The 19,959-nt window shown below is 35.6% G+C and overlaps 1 protein-coding gene across 6 annotated transcripts in view; it reads left to right on the forward strand.

Moving 5' to 3' along the window:
* LOC126754185 (beta-1,4-glucuronyltransferase 1) overlaps window positions 1–19,959 on the forward strand; it is a 360,239-nt gene that overhangs the window by 51,731 nt on the left and 288,549 nt on the right. For 5 of the 6 annotated variants that reach the window (XM_050466143.1, XM_050466146.1, XM_050466145.1 and 2 more), the window contains exon 3: window positions 2,488–2,531. The exons of the other annotated variant lie outside the window; for it this stretch is intronic. The gene's annotated coding sequence lies outside the window, so the exon portion shown is untranslated. The remainder of the gene's footprint in view (window positions 1–2,487; window positions 2,532–19,959) is intronic. 6 annotated transcript variants of the gene reach the window in all.

Genomic DNA, 19,959 nt, shown 5'->3' on the forward strand with positions numbered 1-19,959 from the left:
CACAGTACCCTTATACCGAGTTGTTGACGAGTGCTCTCAGAGAGCAGGAGTGCAAGCCGAGTAGAAAATCGTTCGGCTGTCTGTTGTGATTGCAGCTTCTCGACGTCGAACCTTCCTTGTGTTTGTTGGCGTGAGTTTTTTGCTGCACAGAGGCGGGTGCGAATCTTAGCTGCAACAAGATAGTGGTCCGAGTCGATGTTAGGTCCTCGGAGCGCACGCACATCTAAAACACTGGAAACGTGTCTTCCGTCTATCACAACATGATCGATCTGGTTGGTAGTTTTTCGATCCGGAGACAGCCAGGTAGCTTGATGAATCTTCTTATGCTGGAATCTAGTACTACAGATAACCATATTTCGGGCCTCGGCGAAGTCCATCAGCCTCAACCGATTCGGGGATGTTTCATCATGGAGGCTGAATTTATGGACCGTTGTGCCAAAAGTACTTTCTTTGCCGACCCTGGCGTTAAAGTCGCAAAGCACGATTTTGACTTTGTGGTGGGGGCAGCTCTCATAAGCGCGCTCCAAGCGCTCATAGAAGGCATCTTTGGTCACATCGTCCTTCTCTTCCGTAGGGGCGTGGGCGCAAATCAGCGATATGTTGAAGAACCTCGCTTTGATGCGGATTGTGGCTAGACGTTCATTCACCGCTGTGAATGATAGTACTCGGCGACGGAGTCTCTCTCCCACCACGCATCCCACACCAAACTTGCGCTCCTTTATATGGCCACTGTAGTAAATGCTACAAGGACCTACTCGTCTCTGTCCTTGTTTCGTCCATAGCATTTCTTGGACGGCGGTGATGTCCGCCTTTATTTTCACGAGGACATCAACCAGCTGGGCAGCGGCACCTTCCCAATTAAGGGACCGGACATTCCAGGTGCATGCCCTCAAATCGTAGTCCTTATTTCGTTTGCCATGGTCGTCATCAAAAGGTTGCTAGTTGTAGAGAGCATAAAATGTTCGGTTGTACCCGAATTTAAACCTTTCTTACTCGTTTCTCTGTAAATTTAACCCCAGTGAAATGATATAATGGAACAAATGCCGGTGATTAATCACTATATCTGCAGAACCTTTCGATAAATGTCATTCTATTAATCAAGTGTTTGTCAACATTTGGTTGAATTACTTTGCTATAATAATGCCGTTAGCCCACTTTAATAGGCAATCATTAATTGTGTAAAGAAGTAATGACAAATCACTTGTAAAACATTTGCTTGATAAAAGACAAGCCCAATAATAATATTGAATATGTATGTATGTGTGTGTATATATTTATGTAAAACATATGTATATATTTATTAGGGTGGATCAAAAAAAAACGTTTTTTTTTTTCGTTTGAACCTTTAAGAAAGCCGCTTCAAAAACCTATGAGTTTCATCATTCATAATTTTTTTTCATTAAATAAATAAATAAATAAAAATAAAATAAAATTCATATGAAATAAAAAATTTTCCCAAAAATAATCAAACTTTAACTGTTAATATCTTTTAAACGTTTGGGTTTACGAAAAAATCGTAAGAAACCTTTCTTGTAGAGCATTCAATTTCCTACAAAATCTAAGGAACAAGATATTTTTTCAAGTAGTTGGAAGCGAGATATAAATTTTTCTATCTGATAATAAGAAAAAATAGAAAACTGTAAGGAGGACCTTCCCGTTACATTTAAGAACTCATGCTTGGAGAGGCTTTCTTAGAGGTGTCTAGGAACCTATTTTTCAGAGTACTAAACGAAAAAAAAATATTGTTTTTTTTTTGATCCACCCTGATATTTACATATGTACTACATACATATGTATACTCACATATACATACATATATGTATGTATAAATATGCATAACTTTATCGTTCAGTCGAAGTTTGCTTTGATGAATTGCATTCATTTCCAGCCAAACGCTTTGATAAGCGTAAAAATTAGACATAAACATTATCATGTTGACACAAGCACGACATATACTATATGTGTGTGTGTTTCGCTCAAATGCCATTGTTTGATTTTGCCATTGTAATTTATTTATAATTTCTATTTTATTGTCATGTGAATTGCACAGACTGCATTTTAAAAGCACATACATACATATACACGCACATACAAGCAAGCAAGCAAAATTTTCATTCATAAAAAGATATTAGCTCAGTAAATATGCAATAACAAACGTCCTCATTTAATCGGTTGTTTGCTTTTTTGTTGGCTTAGATTTGCAAATATATGTATGTATGTATGTGTGTAGACAGCTGTGTTTGCACTAAGCTTTGTGCATTCAATAAATTATTTGCCTAAGTCGTCATTGTCAAAGCTTCAATGGCAATTTTAAAGACAACAATTGATATGGAAATGCACACATACACACACACACACAAACTTATTTAACTAATTTACTTGTTATATTTCCGGTATTTAAACTTTATCATACAAATTATTATGTGGACATATGAACTTATTAACACAAAAACAACTAGAACTTACATTTTGAATTATTTATTGCAGATTTCAATGCGCGTGAGCGAAAATTTCTTCGAATTTAAATAAAGGTATGTGGCTATTAATAAATAATGTAATGATATATGAATTGAATTTCACTAAGGTATACGAACAACCTCAACTATAATACTCTTCACGGTTGCATTTAATATAATATAAAATAATATAAATATATCTTTACCTTTGTTTTTATCTTTGTTGTCAAATATCTCCCTTCTGCTTTTTTGCTCTTTATTCAATGCTTTATAAAAAATGTTACAGTGATCGGATTTAGTTCAAATATTCGCCGTTTCTTTCGATAATCTGTTTCCATCTAGACGGGAACTTCATAATACCCCCTCGTAGAACCCACACTCCCAGCCCCCCTCCCCCCTCCTTATTTGCGAAGAACTCGGACAGCCACTTTTCAAAAGCCTCTTTTGAGTTCAAGTTTACACCAAGAAGCGCGTTCGCCATGAACAGGAACAGGTGGTAATCACTTGGCGCTATGTCCGGGCTATATGGTGGATGCGATAAAACCTCCCATTCGAGCTCCCGTAGCTTCTGACGAGTCATCAACGAAGTGTGTGGTCTGGCGTTGTTCTGGTGGAACACTACACCCTTCCTGTTGGCCAATTCTGGAAGCTTCTGGTCGATCGCCTGCTTCAAGCGGTCCAGTTGTTCGCAGTAGATGGTAGAATTAAGCGTCTGGCCATATGGGAGCAGCTCATAGGGGATGATTCCCCTCCAATCCCACCAAACACACAGCAAAACCTTCCTGGCCGTCAATACCGGCTTGGCTACTGTTTCGGACGATTCACCGGCCTTCGACAACGACCGTTTTCACTTGATATTGTCGTATGTGATGCATTTTTCGTCGCCAGTCACCATACGCTTCAAAAATGTGTCGAGTTAGTTCCTTTTCAGCAGCGTATCGCAGGCGTTGTTTCAGTCCAAAAGGTTTTTTTGCGTCAAATCATGCGGCACCCAAATATCAAGCTTTTTTGTGTATCCAGCCTTCTGCAAATGGTTTAGTGACTAACTCCCATCTTCTGGGCGATATCACGAGATGCCACATGCCGGTCTAACACGATGTTTTCCATGATTCGATCGGTATTCGTCGTCACAGGTCTTCCGCCGGCTGCCTTATCCATGGTGTCGTTTTCACTCGCTCTGAATCGTGGAAACATTCCTCCGCAGTTCGAAGTAATAGAGTGCCATCCCTCAAAACACCATTAATCTCACGGAACGTTTCTCTATTTGCCTTTAACGAAGGAAAACTTTAAAATAGCGCGAATTTCGGCGTTAGTGAACTCCATGCTTACACGTCTATAACTGTTGAACGCAATATCCAAACTAATCATGCATAGCGTCGTTTTGTAGGTTATGTCAAGACCTTTCAAAGATGTATAGTATTGCCAGATACGAGCGCTTTATATATAGCCGCGAAATTCAAACTGCAAGCTCTGAACTTCACTTTTTGATCTCACACCGACTCCAACGACTAAAATTGATATATGTAGAAAGGTACTATTATCAAGTGTTATTCCAAGTGTCATTTTTTTCAAAAGGGTTGATATGATATCTAGGTGTCGTTTCGGCCATTATTAATGATGGTTTGTCAAAAAAGTCTTGCGGTATTTTTATTAAATTTTTTTTTTTTATTGAAATTGAAATGAATTTTTGATGACTCATGCCCAGCTCTTGACAGATGCTACGCCTGCTACTATGCCGGTTTCTTTCGACCAATTCAGCAATTTTATCGCAATTTTCGATGACAGGCCTTCCGGAGCGTGGCGCATCTTCGACCACCTCTACAACAGAACAAAAACGTTGAAACCATCATTGTGTGGTGGAAATGGAAACTGTATCGGGTCCATAAACTGCACAAATTTTATTGGCAGCTTGAGATGCATTTTTGCCTTTATCGTAGTAGTACCGTAAAATATGCCGTATTTTCTCTCTATTTTGCTCCATGTTTGCGACGCTATAACTCACGAACGACTTAAAAGAAACGACAATCAATCAAACACGTGTTAGCGCGTGAAATGAGCTTTCCAAAAAGGTATAGCATGACCCGATGCGACGAATAAAACTAGAACTACGCGCTTTCAGCGCCAACTAGCGAAAATACCGCAAGACTTTTTTGACAACCTATAAGTCATGATATATAATTTCTTTTCATTGCATTCATTAATGTTTACATTTTCATCATGGAAAGACACTGAAGAACAACATTTACAAAGTATTGGATTTTATTATCAAATTAATCGTTCTCCAATTGCAACTTTTCATGCGCTTTTGCCATTTTATGGTCGTAATAATCGTCCACCTGTGCTCGTCCATTTTCTTTACATAATGTTCAAGTACCAATAAGCCTAAGAACCGCTCGCAGTAATGAAGATATTGCTGCCGTTCAGGTAAGTGTTGCTGAAGACCGCTGTTTGTCAATTGCAAGACGTTCTTAAGAATTGAAACTGACTCAAATCACAACCTGGCGAAGTTTGAGGAAGGATTTTGGCTTGTATCCCTATAAAATTGTTCTCACTTTAGAACTGAAGCTATTGGAGCACCTGAAACATCGCAAAACTTAAAAATGAATACAACTTTTTAAGAAAATCAACTTCGATTCTGGTTTGAAAAAAAATGCACAAAGCATTCACGAGAAACCATTACATTTACCTAAATTGAAAGTTTGCTGTGGTTTTTGGTCTGGTGGAATTATCCGTCCGCACTTCCTTCGAAATAAAACTGGTGATACCGTTAATGTGAATGAAGAGTGGTATAGAACGATATAACCAACTTTTTGAGAGCGACGTATATGGACAAAATGAGCTCAAGGTCAAGCCTTATAAGTTCCAAAAGGCCCATCGATTCAATCGGAAGAAATGCGAAAAATCCATGGAACAAAAGAGATCTTGCCAACATCTGTTTACAACAAGACGGTGCTATGTGCATCAGAGCCCCTACAACAACCGAATTATTGCGAGAGAAGTTAGAAGATTTGATTATTTCAAGAAATTATGACATGGATGCCATACGAAGTTGTGTTTAAACTTGTTGTAGGTTTTTTTGAAATCTTTGATCTTTAGCAATAAACCAGAGTCTCTTCAAGCTTTAAAAGTCAATATTGAACTTGCAATTTATGACATATGACATGATTTAGTTTAAAAAAGTACTCGAAAATTGGGTTCATCGAATTAGTTCCTGCAAGAGAAGTTGTGGAGGTCATTTAAAAGATGTTAGTGTATTCTTTTTTGAAAATAAATCATATTACTCATATTGGAAAACCCTATATCAAGTTTTGTGATCAATTTCTGTTTTTGTGGGTCGAAATCTTTCTGAAGAAGGTGAAAAGTTACATTTATTTTTTTAGAACTAATAAATTATAAGCAAAACAACTCAAAATCAAATACTTAAGTAATAGACTAATAAGAAGTCTTTGAAAATGATAAAAAAGTAAGAAATTCATTGTACAACAAACATTAAAGTAAAAATAATTTACGTCAATTTGTGGTTGAGAAAAGGAAGTGGAGGATTGTGGTTGATTTTTTAAGGCATTTAATAATGGTTTATCTCGATTTCCATCAAAACTACGAATGAATGATTTTGTATTTTTATTAAACATTATTTACGTTTTTTTATTAACTGATAGATTACTCGAAACTATAAAGACTTGAGACTTAAAGGCTTTAAACGCAACATTTCCCTGCGTTATTTCGTAAAATTTTAGTAGAAGTCTTTGTCTACTCGCTTTTCTGACATTACCAAGTTCATTACCGTCATTTATAGCATATTACATAGCCTCGAAGTACTTTATTTTCGTTCAAGATATCATCTCAGAAATTTTGTTTTAATAAAATCCGTCACTTTCATTTTTTGTATGACTGTGATCTCTGAGGATCTCATTATTCAGGCTCTTCGCCCCATCAAAATTCTAGTAGGTAGTTTCTTTGACTTTTATGTGTACTAACATACTACTATGAGCAAATATTAGTAAGACTTTCTTCATAATTTTAAAATTCTTAATTTTTTTTAGAATCTATATCGTCCCTTTCAAACTGAACCCCTTTGTTTCCAATACACTTGTGCCAACGTTTTTTCCAATTCGAAACAGTTGTTGAAGTCAATTTCCGGGAATAGCCTTCAATGCACTTAGTGATTCACGTTTAATGTCTTCAACCCTTAATACCGGTCTCTTTTTACGTATAGCTTCGCGCAAACGACGCACAATACGCAAATAGTATTCTTTGTTGACAGTTTGGCCGGTGAAGGTATTCGGAGTGCACCATACCTCTATAATTGTAGAAAACTGTCAAAAATCAACAATGTTCGTCGATTGATCGTCTGTTTCAGGGTCGGAAGCATATATCCAAGACTCATCACCAGTACTAAACTGTTTCATGATATCCTGTTTTTCGAAAAAATTGAGTTATTTTGGAACCAATCGTGCTTTCACTTTTCTTATCCTGAAATGATCTTTCAAAATGGTTTTCTCTGATCTTTCCGATATTCCAACGATGCCAGTAAGATCCTTGTCTGTTAATCGTCAATTCTCAAGCACCAGTTTCTTTATTTCATTGACGTTTTGATCATCACTTGATGTTGATGGCCGTCCTGAACGTGGTTAGTCGTCAACGGGTTCTAGACACTCTCTGAATGATTTCTACGAATCTGAAATACATATTCGCGACAAACAATTATTATCGAAGGCTCCTTACATAATTTTGAACGAACTGGCACCAGAAATTTGATTCCGCATACAAAATTTAATGGAACTTCTTTCTTGAATAATTTCACTCATCGTAAACATCGTCGAATGCACTTTGTGTACTTCAGAAAAACAAGCACTAATGATTATTTTGAAGTGACATTTGGAATTCGAGTAGATGTCACTGACACTCATACCGTCCCACAAAACAATATCTCGGTGAATGGGCTTTCGCACGAAATTTAAATTAAAAAGTCTTACTACTTTTTGCCCATAGTAGTAACAAGACTCATAGAAGTACAAGGCGCGTTCCAAAGTAAACAGGAGCGCCCCTTGGCCCCTTTGTATAAAAAAGGGAAGAATGCCACGCAAGCCACCAATGAAATTTGTGAAATTTACGGAGTTCACCTCGCTCTGGTCTTATCGTTGAAAAAGTCGTCGAAAATGGAAAATATTTGAACCATCACATGACAAAGGAACTTAACGTTCATCATCAAACGGTTTTGAACCCTTTTTAGATGGCTACAAAAAGAAGCTCGATGTATGGTACCCAAACATCGAATTGTCTGTGAAAAATTTAATGGACGGAATTAATATCTGCGATTCTTTGCTGAAACGAAATGAAATAGAACCATTTCTGAAACGAATAGTAGCAGGAGATGAAAAGTGGATCAAATAAAACAATAATGTGCGAAAAAGATCATGGTCCTAACATGGTGAAGATCAACAAATGGTCGCAAAGCCAGTATTGACGCCTCGAAAGGTTACGCTGAGTGTTTGTTGAGATTGGACAGGAATCATCACCAGCTGCTCCAGCCTGGTTAAACGATTGAGTCTACATTTTACTCTCAACAAATGATGAGAATGAAGCAAGAAATCGAAAAAAACGGCTAGAACTGATCAGCAGAAAGTGCTTCGTCTTCCATCAGGACAACGATAGACCACGCACAACTTTGATGACTCGGCAAGAACTAGGAAAGCTTGGTTGGGAAGTTTTGATGCATCCATCATATAGCCCTGGCCTTGCACCATCAGACTTCCATTTGGTTTGGTCAATGCTGAACTCCCTTAATTGGGTAAAGTTGGCTTCAAGAGAAGCCTGTGAAAATTACTTGTCGCAGGTTTTCGCCGAGAAAATTTTTCACTGATGGAATAATGTCGCTAGCGGAAAAAGCGACCGACCAAAATGGTACATATTTGGTTCATTAAAGTTCATTATAAATATCAAAAAAATAAGTTGAAGTTTGATATGAAAATACTTTTTGACAACCCAAGATTTGCCTTCGAAAACAGAAATTGAGTTTATTGAAAACATGATCATTTTCTTTTATTTCGATGATGAATAAATATAAGGTGCTTTCCAAAGTAAACAGGACTTAAAAAAACAGAACAAATGGTTTTTTCGGCAAAATCAATTTATTTTATTCAAAATAGTCTCCTTCTGATTCAATACAGCTTTTTGCACGGTCCAAAAGCATGTCGAACGAGTGTTCCTTGGCCGGTATGGTCGCCAGTATCCTAGTGTAAGTCTTTTGAATGGCCTCCACGTCTGCATAACGCTTTCCCTTCATGGGCAAATTTATTTTTCCGAAAAGGAAGAAGTCGCACAGTGCCATATCAGGTGAATACGGTGAGTGGTTAATGGTTAAAATGTGATTTTTGGTCAAATAATCGGTCACACTGATGTCCTTCGATTGTTGGATTCTGAGCAATTTTTGGTCGCCAGTCAAATTGTGTAGAACAAACCGTGCACACACCTTTCGTAAGCCCAAATGTTCGGCCGAAATGCGATAAATCGATATTTCGGAGATGTTCAATTCCATTTCCATGGAATTTGGCTGATTTCAGCTGATTTTTGATGAATTCACGCACAGTTTCGATGGAATTTCCGGTGATCACGGATTTTGATTGGCCCACATGTTGATCGTCATTTATGTCCTCACGACCACTTTGAAAACGTTGAAACCACTTGTGTGTTCTGCTACGGGATAGGCAATTATCGCCATAAACTTGTTTCATCAATTGAAACGTTTCGGTAAAAGTTTTACCAATTTTAAAACGAAATTTAATGTTGGCTCTTTGTTCGAAGCTCATTTTCGCACCGATAACACAAACATACTGACACTTAAAACGCGATAACTTCATTTCAAATCAATGAAAGGTCATGAAATTTTCACTGAACAATCGATAAAGATAGTAGATTCTAACGCACCAGTCGACATATAGATGGCGCCACCGGATGGTGCTAGATTCAAAAAGTCCTGTTTACTTTGGAACCCACCTTGTATTATCGATCAGGCGTATAAAAGATTGCTATGTGTGGACAAAATGGCGCCAGTATTTTTGGTATGTAAAATATGTATATTTTTTGAAGAATTGATTTTTCCTCTCACAAAGCAACTCTCATATAAATCTGAATTATGCACAAAATTAAAAAAGTATATTTTATCAATATTTTTAAGGACTTCAGATGCTAACTTCGAAACAGAGTTTATGTTTTTAGTTATAACACTATCTCTCGAAAAAACTTGAATTGGTTCAATAACCGGAAAAAAAAATTCTTTTTTTCGTACAGTCCATTTGTTTTTAAATATCAATTTTTTTTTTTAAATGTCAATATTTTTATTCAAAGTAGTGTTAGTACTTAATTAAAATACCTAAATCTTTGAGGTTCTAACACAAAAAATTCTAATTCCCAAGCACATACTGAACACTTTGTTGACTAATCCACGTCAGTGTCGTAATGTGTTGTCAGTTTTGTCCGTCAGTGTCTAAAGGTATATTTATTTCATAATATTTATAATATTTTTGCGCGTCATAACTGCGCATATTTACCTATGAACCTATAAAATATACACTTATACATATATGTATATATAAATAAATATGTATAAACGTGTTGTTCATTGTTTTTGTGTTGAAAAGTAATTTTTTCTTCGTTGTCATATTTCCCAATTACTGAAAATGCCTGGGCAGCCACGAACAATTATTTTTATTTGGTGTTTCATTTTTATTGTATTTTATTTTTCATTTTATGATTTTTGCTTTTGTATTTGTTTAGCTAAGTATGAAAATTCATTGCACATCATTCACTTTAATTACTTTTGTGGAAAATTATGGCACATTTAAATGTCTTAAAAATGATGTAGCAGTATTTCGTTGTAAAGCTTTACGAGTCTTTGCTCCGAGAAATAATACATCTGTACACACGTTAATTATATAATTTAGAGAACGTTAAAAGAAATATTAAAATTTCAACAGACAACAAAGCGTGCTTTTAAAACTATTTAACCAGGAGTATTCAACGTTTAAGACTCAACAGTTTAAGCTTGAGAAAATTTTAGAGATAAGAACAAAGTTTGTTTTTAGCTTTAAATGACCTCCTCAAGAAGTAGTCAACAAAGAATATAATATTTTTTTTTAGATTCTGTCAATGATAGTCAATAATGAAGAATAAAATATAAGCAATTTTTGGTTTCAAGATTTCTATTAAGACCTTCAAGTTTGTCTAATTTACGAAAATGCCAATTAAGTATTCTGGAAGCTTACAGTTTGACAGCCAGCTTGCAGAATACCACATAACCTCATACAAAATTCTAGAAAATGTGAAATGGTAATTAGCTAGTCTGGTATCGATTCAAAAACTCAACAAAACCTGAAAAGTACATGTATCGAATATTCTAAATGTTGATTAGATTCCGTTTACTATGGAACGACTTAAAACCCCATTCACACCGCTGTTGCTTCAACGATATCGGAGTTTTGTTCCTAAGGTTTGAGGCTTCGAAGTGTTTGAGTTTCTCTTCTGCTGATTTGAATACCAGCCAATTGTCATCTTAGTATTGAGTGAGCGAACGCAATTCTTCTACCTTCAAAGCTGTTTGTCTGAATTTTCAGGTGTGATATCTTCATGTAGTTTCTCTATACTTTAGATCATTTGCTGTAAGCTCCAGTTAAATTATATTTTTAGAGCGGAAGAAACAGCCCAGCTTTGCCAACGTTATAAAGTTCTCTTCTTTAGTTATAGTATGTCCCATATTATGCATAGTGAGCTAATCTCTTTTGCTGCATTCATTGTCCGCTATTGACATGGAACTATATTCGTTCAGAAGTTGGGTCTTAAAAAATGAACTTGAGTGCTGTAAGGTCTCTGTGATCAATTAATGCCACTCTAACTAAATAAAATAAGTTTCAGTTATTACTTTCTCTTTTTGCTTGCATCGTATCGGTCAACACAGATTTAGGTTTCGACTTTTTTTAAATTGCTTTTGACTGGTGCACCAGTTCCTTTTCCACCTGATCTCTCCAACACAGTGAATGTCTTCTTTTTCCTCCTCTCTTTAACCTTCAAAGCTGGAGTGTTCTCTTTCACTCGGACAACATGTCAATGTTGCCTTATATCTCATCGCTCCATTGACTGCGGTAATGGCCGTTGCCAATGCACAAAGCACCAAAAGTCTTCCGCAAAAGTTTTCTCTCGAACACTCCTAATGGAGTGATCGGATGATGTCATTGTCCATGTCTCCGCCCCATATGCCAGGACGGGAATAACAAAAGTCTTGTAGAGTTTGGTCTTTGTTCGTTGATAAAGGACTTTACTTTTTAATTGCCTACTCAGTCCAAAGTAGCACTTGTTGGCTATAGTGATTCTCTGTTGGATTTCAAGGCTGATATTGTTGTTGGAGTATAGGTAGGTTTAGGTAGTTATAGTTTATATTGAATGAGGTTAGATCTGTGGCATTTTATAAAATTATGATATCTTTCAAAGGGTTTTTTCGTAGAACTTATAAAAAAAGAATACTGGTACAAACCGAGTTTAGCCATATATCCGAGTTTAGCCATATATCCTCCAGTAACGGTAATTATATTCGACGATGAACATTTCTCGACTTTTCTAAGTACTTTTTTCTGTGTGACAAATAAGCTTTGCTTGCGAACTTTGCTCGACTGCTGTGTTTGACTATTGTACTCTTAGTTGTGGGTATGCCATTCGGTTATGGGTTCTGTTAGATTAGGTCATTGATTTTTACCTATATAACTACGGTATATTTCTGAAGGTTCTTTAGAATAATTAATGACATATATTGCAATAAACCGATTTTAACCTCTTACCCATATAACCCGAATGGTAACGATAATCATTTGGTACTTCTAGGAATTTTTTCTGTATGAAAAATATCTTTGCTTTGGAGATTTGCTGCCGTTTTTGTAGTTTAATATTGTACTTTCCGGTTGAAAGTTATCTTAGGTGATTTTTATATAGTAATGGGGGTCCTTTGGAAATAGTAAAGTTTTTGTCCTTCCTCTCATATAACCTCAAGTAATGGTGATCAAAATAGACGATGATTATTTCTTGGTTTTTTCTTGACAGTTTTCTAGGTGACAAATATCTATGCTTGGGAAAGTTATTGTAATGTTGGTAGTGGGTATATTAGAGTGATTCAAAAAAAAAAATTTTTTTTTTCGTTTGGTACTCGGAAAAATAGGTTCCTAGACACCTCTAAGAAAGCCTCTCCAAAAATCTATTCATAATAATTTTTTTTCATTGAGTTATAAAATTCATAAGAAATAAAAAATTTTCCCAAAAATAATCAAACTTTAACTGTTAATATCTTTTAAACGTTTGGGCTTACGAAAAAATCATAATAGACCTTTTTTGTTGAGCATTCAATTTCCTACAAACTCTAAGGATCAAGATATTTTTTGAAGTAGTTGGAAGCGAGATATAAATTTTTTTTATCTGATAATAAGAAAAAATAGAAAACTATATGTAGGAGGACCTTCCCGTTACAATTAAAACTCAGGCTTTCTTAGAGGTATCTAGGAACCTATTTTTCCGAGTACCAAACGAAAAAAAAATTTTTTTTTTTTTGAATCACTCTAGGGTATATCATACAGTTATAGGTTATATTAAGTTAGATAAGTACATTGATATTTTATATAACTATGGTATATTTTGTAGCTTCGTTTGAGAAATTTCATTGGCTATTCTAATGTTGGCAGTGGGTATGTCATCCAGTTATGGGTAAGGTTAGGTTAGTTCATAGATATTTTTGAAGTTTGTTTTTAAGAAATAATGAATTGAGTATACTGGCTGAGACCTATTCTGTTCTTTCCCTATATAAAATAAAGTAACGTTAATTTTCATTGACGATGAATATTTTTCACCCGTTTTGGGCATTTTTCTGTACTACATATATCTATCTATATAGAACTCTTGGTTATGTGCCAAATTTAAGCGTGGTAAAAGTTTAAAATTATGGAAAAAAGTTTTCTAAATATAAAAAGCGGGTTTCAAAGAATACTTCAGTACTTTGGAGGCATAATTAAACTCATAGGTCTCTCCGTTTTCGAGAAATATTGCAACACATACCAAAAATGGGGCTTAAAAGCGCCAGAGAGTTCAAAGCAAGAGATTGAATGTTTTAGTAATTCTCACCTTAACATATTCGCGAGAGTCTTCTCAACAATTTGACAAATATTTTATCACGTGTGTTCGATAAGCTTAATTTGAAAAAATTTGATAATATTTTTTAAGTTATTTTGTATATCAGTATATAAATATCATGCTAAAAATTCCAAAATTTCATCATAAAAATAACATTGAAGCGCTTGAATGCACAAAATACTAGGTGTTCACCGATAACATATAAAAAAGAAAAAACTAAAAATAAAAATAAATTCATATAAAATATTAAAGCCCCGCACAAGCTAACGAATTTTCAAACCGAGTGATGGCTGCCATTGCGAAATATTTCAAAAATCACATACATGCACACCTAATCATGGATATTTTTTCCACCGGCATTTCCCACAAATCACTGCACTTCGATGGAAAAAATACATAAGCCGACCCCCTTCACTCCGCTAACCTCTTTACTTATCAGTTTCAATATTTTATGATTTATGTGTCTGCAATATTGTGTTATTTGTGTTGTTTGCATTGCTTGTTGTTGTTGTTTGTGCATTGGCGCGTCTGCTGCTTTGAATGAAAACTAAAAATGCTATTGTGGCGTTATGATTTTTGCTGTTGTTGTTTTTTATTGCAAAAAATATATATTTATTTTTATTTGGCAAACCACAACAACGAAGTGAATTCATGCATCGGTCAACGGCAGTATTTTACTGCAGTTGAAAGGGGAAAAAATATTTATTATAAATATGTGTGCATTATTGTGAAAATCATAGATGAAAATGTAGAGAGAAGAGAAGTGAAAACAATTGCATTTAGCTGATTGAAAGTAAGCACACAAAATAATTTTTCTATTTTTTTTTTGACTTGTTTTTTTGCTTCAGTAGTTATTGGCTTTAGCTGAAGCCGTTAATGCGCCTATGAGTATGCTATAATTTACCAAAATTGATTAATCTTATTTAAACTCAATATTAAAAATTTCTAGATTTACATAAGTCCGAGGTAAGTCAACGGTAAAGTGAAGCTTTCTAAATATTAAAAGGTTATAGAGTTAGAAAGCCGAAAAAACGAATTTTGCCGAATATTTTCTGAGAAAAATTTTAAATTCATCCGAAAATTTGTACACAATAATATGTTATTTTTAACTACATTTTTAGACTTAGTACTAGTAAAAATATTTATTTGGAAAGGAACTACAGCTGTTCTCCGGGAGCTCCTATCAAAAACGACGTTTTGCTATGACCACTATATCTCTAAACTGGATGCTATGAAATTGAAAAGCAAACTGATTTCGTTAAAGTAATGTTAAATCTAGTAAAGCAAATCGAATGACAAAGAAAAATAAAATTTTTGATTTTTTTTGTTCTTTGAGTTTTGACCAAAATTCCGGCCTTAAATTGTTTATAAAAAAATATTTATCGATGAGAATAAATCTGCGTTTAATTACTAAAAAATATATTAAATAAACTCGTATAAAAATTTGAGACAAAACGCGTTAGCCGTTTTCGAGTAATGTTGGTCACTTTGAATAGACCATTTTCCAGGCACTGTGAAACACCTTCTCAAATTTGCGTATAACGTCGAAAATATTTACCGGAACGATATGAAATTTCCAGTATGTATTCCTAAATATATATACATTGAGAAAATCAAATTTTAAAAAATCGAGTTTTTGAAAATTTTAACTGCATATAATACCCATCGGCAAAAACCCAAATTTTCTATCGAAAATTCCGTCATTTTAAAATATCACTTTAATGTACGGCCCACACTGAAACTCTATCAGATGAATTAATGCCAAGTAGTCTCGTACCTTCGGAAGTAATTCATTTACTTTAAAATTTCATTAAGAGAAGAGCTTTTATCATATACTGAACCCATGCACCTTCCACTTCGTTTGAATGTTATTATTGCACTGTTTGGCAGATTTACGTATATAATCTTCAGGAATAAGAAAAAAATAGACGCAATCTTAACATTTTTCATCATTGCCCTGAGAAACAGTACCCACAGAATTATCCAGCTTGGACCAAAACTAATGAAAGGCGATGAAATCTGTGGTGGTTTCTTCATGGTGGCAATATCTATTCTGCTCAAAATAGCGGCGAGAAAGATTTTTGGGTGAAAAACTGCCTCAAATCTAAAACAAAAGAGATGTATTATTACAATAGATAGATAAAGGTAATAGTCAATGGAAAATGAAGGATAGAAGTTTTTTCTTCTGATGAAAAAGGCGGTTTCCAACAAAAATCCTTTAATTTACACTTCGGAGTCGCTTTGTGTAAAAATTTCAAATCGAGCGGTCTACCCGTTTCGGAAAAATTTTCCTCAACGACTTGGAAATCATTGTTTCGAGGAAAACCTCAAGCTAAGAAAATCTTACAAATGCGCTCATATCTTCGAACCTACCACATTGTTCAATAAGTTTTGTCGTTTGATAAGAAAAACACAATTTTATGATTCACATTACACTTTATTATTCAGTATAATCTCCCTGAACATTAATACACTTGCTCAAATGATCCTCTGATCTGGGATCCACATCCTTGAAGTGAGAATCCAGAAGGTCTGCAAAATACGCTTCAATAGCCGTTATGACCTCTTCATTTGAAGAAAAACGCTTGCCACGCATAAATTTTTTGAGTTCTGGAAACAAATGGAACTTGCTGGGGCCAAATATGGTGAATACGTTGGATGCTCCAACAATTCGAACTTTAATTCATGGATTTTAGCCATTATCAAAATGCTCATGTGATGAAATAGGATTTTTTTCTTCTGCAAATCGGGTTTTCACGAATTTTTTCCTTCAACTGGTTCAAAAGGTTGCAAAAATATTCAGAATTATTTCTTTGCCAGTTTGCAAGTAATCCACAAACGAAATTCCTCTCGCATTCCAAAGAACTGATGCCACAACCTTCTTGGCCGAATTCCGGACACGAACTAATTACGAAGCCGAACAACCAGGTTCACACCACCCTTTAACCTTTTGTTTTGATGCAGGATAATGGTGATAGACTCGAATTTCTATAATAGTGATGAATCTATGCTCAAAAGCCACTTCATCCTTTTTAAACTGGTCCAAATGTTGCTGAGAAAGTCGCATTCGAATGTGTTTTTGTTCCATTGTTAGCGAATGCGGCACCTATTGTGCACACAGCTTTCTAAAATCCAAAAATTCACTTAAAGTATGACTTACACTGCTTAATGAGATGTTTAAAGCCTCTACTAAATCTCTCTCAGTCAAGCGACGATCTTCCAAAACCATACGTATCCTGTATCTGACTATGATTTCTGGTTTCTTCATATGAACAAATTTTGGGCTAGTAGCAACACCCTCTCTTCACTGGGGGTGTTTTTTTACGTGGCGGGTCCCAAACCCAGCGCACAACCCTTGTAGGGAATGTTTCGCCTTCTCACTTTAGCTCGCCTTCGAACGGATGTTCTTAGGCTACCCAGAGGATACTTGGTCAAAGACCGGAAGTAGTGAGCTGCTTGAGCCATGTGTAAAAGAATCGAGATATACGACGACATCGACATAGTTCAGCGAATTAAAAGACAGCGGCTACGCTGGCTAGGTCATGTTGTCCGGATGGACGAAAACACTCCAGCTCTGAAAGTATTCGACGCAGTACCCGCCGGGGGAAGCAGAGGAAGAGGAAGACCTCCACTCCGTTGGAAGGACCAAGTGGAGAAGGACCTGGCTTCGCTTGGAATATCCAATTGGCGCCACGTAGCGAAAAGAAGAAATGACTGGCGCGCTGTTGTTAACTCGGCTATAATCGCTTAAGCGGTTTCTACGCCAATTAAGAAGAAGAAGCAACACCCTCTCTTAACGAACGACAAAACTTAATGAACAACTTTGCTAATCATCAGATCAGTTGTCCAGCAGCTCTTTAGCGACCTTTACTGGCTGTTGATTTTGCAAAAGATCCAGCTCGCGCTATTTAAATAGACCGATCCGTGTCAAATTTTATCAGAAAACAAATACAAAATACATATGTATATCTGAGAATTTCTGTATATTGCAACCGTCTAATGAACTAATTACGAAGTTGTTTGAAGTTTGGAAATCTTATTTAAAGGTATTTCTGGTGGTTTCTGGTCTATCTTTCAGAGCAATACAATTACTAACGATTTGAAATTTTATACTCGTCCTATTTTTCGCAAGACTTTGCTCATTTGTCGGAACCGCCGATATTGATTTTCCAAGTTAACGCTGCAATCTCTGAAGTCGTACAAACTGATTGATCAAACTCAAGTTGTTGTATGCAGAACTTTTTTGTTTGATGAGATAACTTCACGAAATTTGGTATAGCTTATTTTCAACGACAGCGCTACTATCTTCGAACATATTGCTTAGATCGAACCATTATAGCATACAGCTACTATAGAAACTGATCGGTCTAAATCGAGTCCACGTATGGAAAACTTTTTTTTTGTCAGGATATCTTTACGAAATGTGGTGTAGACTATTGTACAAGGTCATGCTATAATATCCGAAAAAATTGTTCAGATCAGACCACTATAGCATATAGCTGCCATACAAACTGATCGGTCTAAATCGAGTCCACGTATGGTAAACTTTATTATTTGACAAGATATCTTCACAAAATTTGGTATAGTTTATTGCACAAGACCATGCTACAATATCCGAAAAAATTTTTCAGATCGGACTACTATAGCATAGAGCTGTCATACAATCTGAGCGTTAAAAATTAAGTGCTGGTATGAACAATTTTTTCATTTGACAAGCTATATTCATGAAATTTTACATGGACTATTTTCCACGATAACGGTACAATCTCAGAAAAATTTGTTCAGATCAGACCACTATAGCATATAGCTGCCATACAAACTGAACGATGAAAGTCAAGATGAAGGTCTCTTTATACCCTTTTATGCTATACGAAATGCGCCTGTGAAGGGTATTATAGCATCGTAGCCGTAGTTAACTTTTTTCATATTATCATAAGTAATCCAACGAAATTTATGCCGATTGAATTATCATACTTTCCATGCTTTGTTCATGTAAATCATGCTGTGGCAAGCACTGATAGCGTTAAGATGCCACTTTTTCTGCTGTAATGCAATATATTATCATTGAAATTACATAATCAAAAGAAAGGCATATTAAAAGAGACACAAAAAAGTAAGATGCCATGAGAGATAGAAAGCGCTTGCCAGGCAATTGAAAGTGAATCTGCACATGTTAGCGTTTGTTGTTATTGTTAAATCGGTCAAGGTTTCAGTGGAGAAAGCACAAGCGCAACTCAAGTAAGGCGACAAACATACATCATGCATATATAATATGTATAAGTTTGAGAATACAAATATGTGTGAGAATACATATATATCTACATATGTAATACTGGCAGTGCGACTTAAATAATACGAAGGCAAAAGGATGTACGAGTATGCATAAATTTCTTGCAAACGTGTAGTGCCACAATGCAGCTGCAGCATGCAGCGCCAAGTTAAAGGATGCCTTACATTTTTTTTCCTTTTAATTTTCTCTTACAACTCAAGCTGTTTCATTTGTGGATGCCACTTTTTTGTGTGCTTTTTCGTTGTTTTTTTTTTGTTTTTTTTTCCTTCTCTGTATTTGTATTTGACTATGCCGTTAGTTCTATTCTTCTGCTGCTTCTTCTTCTGCCTTTAGTGCCTCGCTTGCATGCTGTTATGCCTTTTCAGTGCTGCCATGCTTTTGCAAGCGCGCCTTTGTGCTTACACATACATACACGCATACATAGACATACCAAGAAAAATTCACACACACATGTAGAAAATGCATAGCCCACTTCCATTTACATACATATACATATGCATGTAAGTGTTTGTGTGTGTGTGTTTGTTAGACTGAAGGAGCACCTTCGCGCTGTGCGCTTGACTCGCCTTGCCCGCTTGAACCTCGAATGCCATTAATTTGGTCCCCAAACAATAGAGCAGCCGCTCGACAAGCAGGCTAAGTTCAAATAAGAAATGCAGCAATGCTAGAAAAAATGCGGCAATGCATAGCAAGACACACACACATACACTTTTGTGCAGCGCAACTAGGCACTTTCTTGAGAAATTTTTATGAAGACTTTAATTATCTTGTTCACAGAGGGCGTTTGAATTTCAATAAAACAATAGAACAATGCACAAAGCACACAATGCAGGCAGAGGAATATTATAATTTGCAGAAATGCTGATGTGGTTGTGGGCGCAAGTGGGTGCTATGGCATGTACTTTCTTTATGCTAGTATAATGTATGTGGTGATAATAATAATAATTGGTAAGAATGGTTAGCATTTTCATATATAATTTGGATAAGCACTTTTTTGTGATTTTATTTTTTATGACTAACGCTTTTATGCAAACTAAAATATGAATTTTT

This window comes from Bactrocera neohumeralis, chromosome 3 (genome assembly GCF_024586455.1).
Source record: "Bactrocera neohumeralis isolate Rockhampton chromosome 3, APGP_CSIRO_Bneo_wtdbg2-racon-allhic-juicebox.fasta_v2, whole genome shotgun sequence".
Taxonomy (NCBI): Eukaryota; Metazoa; Arthropoda; class Insecta; order Diptera; family Tephritidae; genus Bactrocera; species Bactrocera neohumeralis.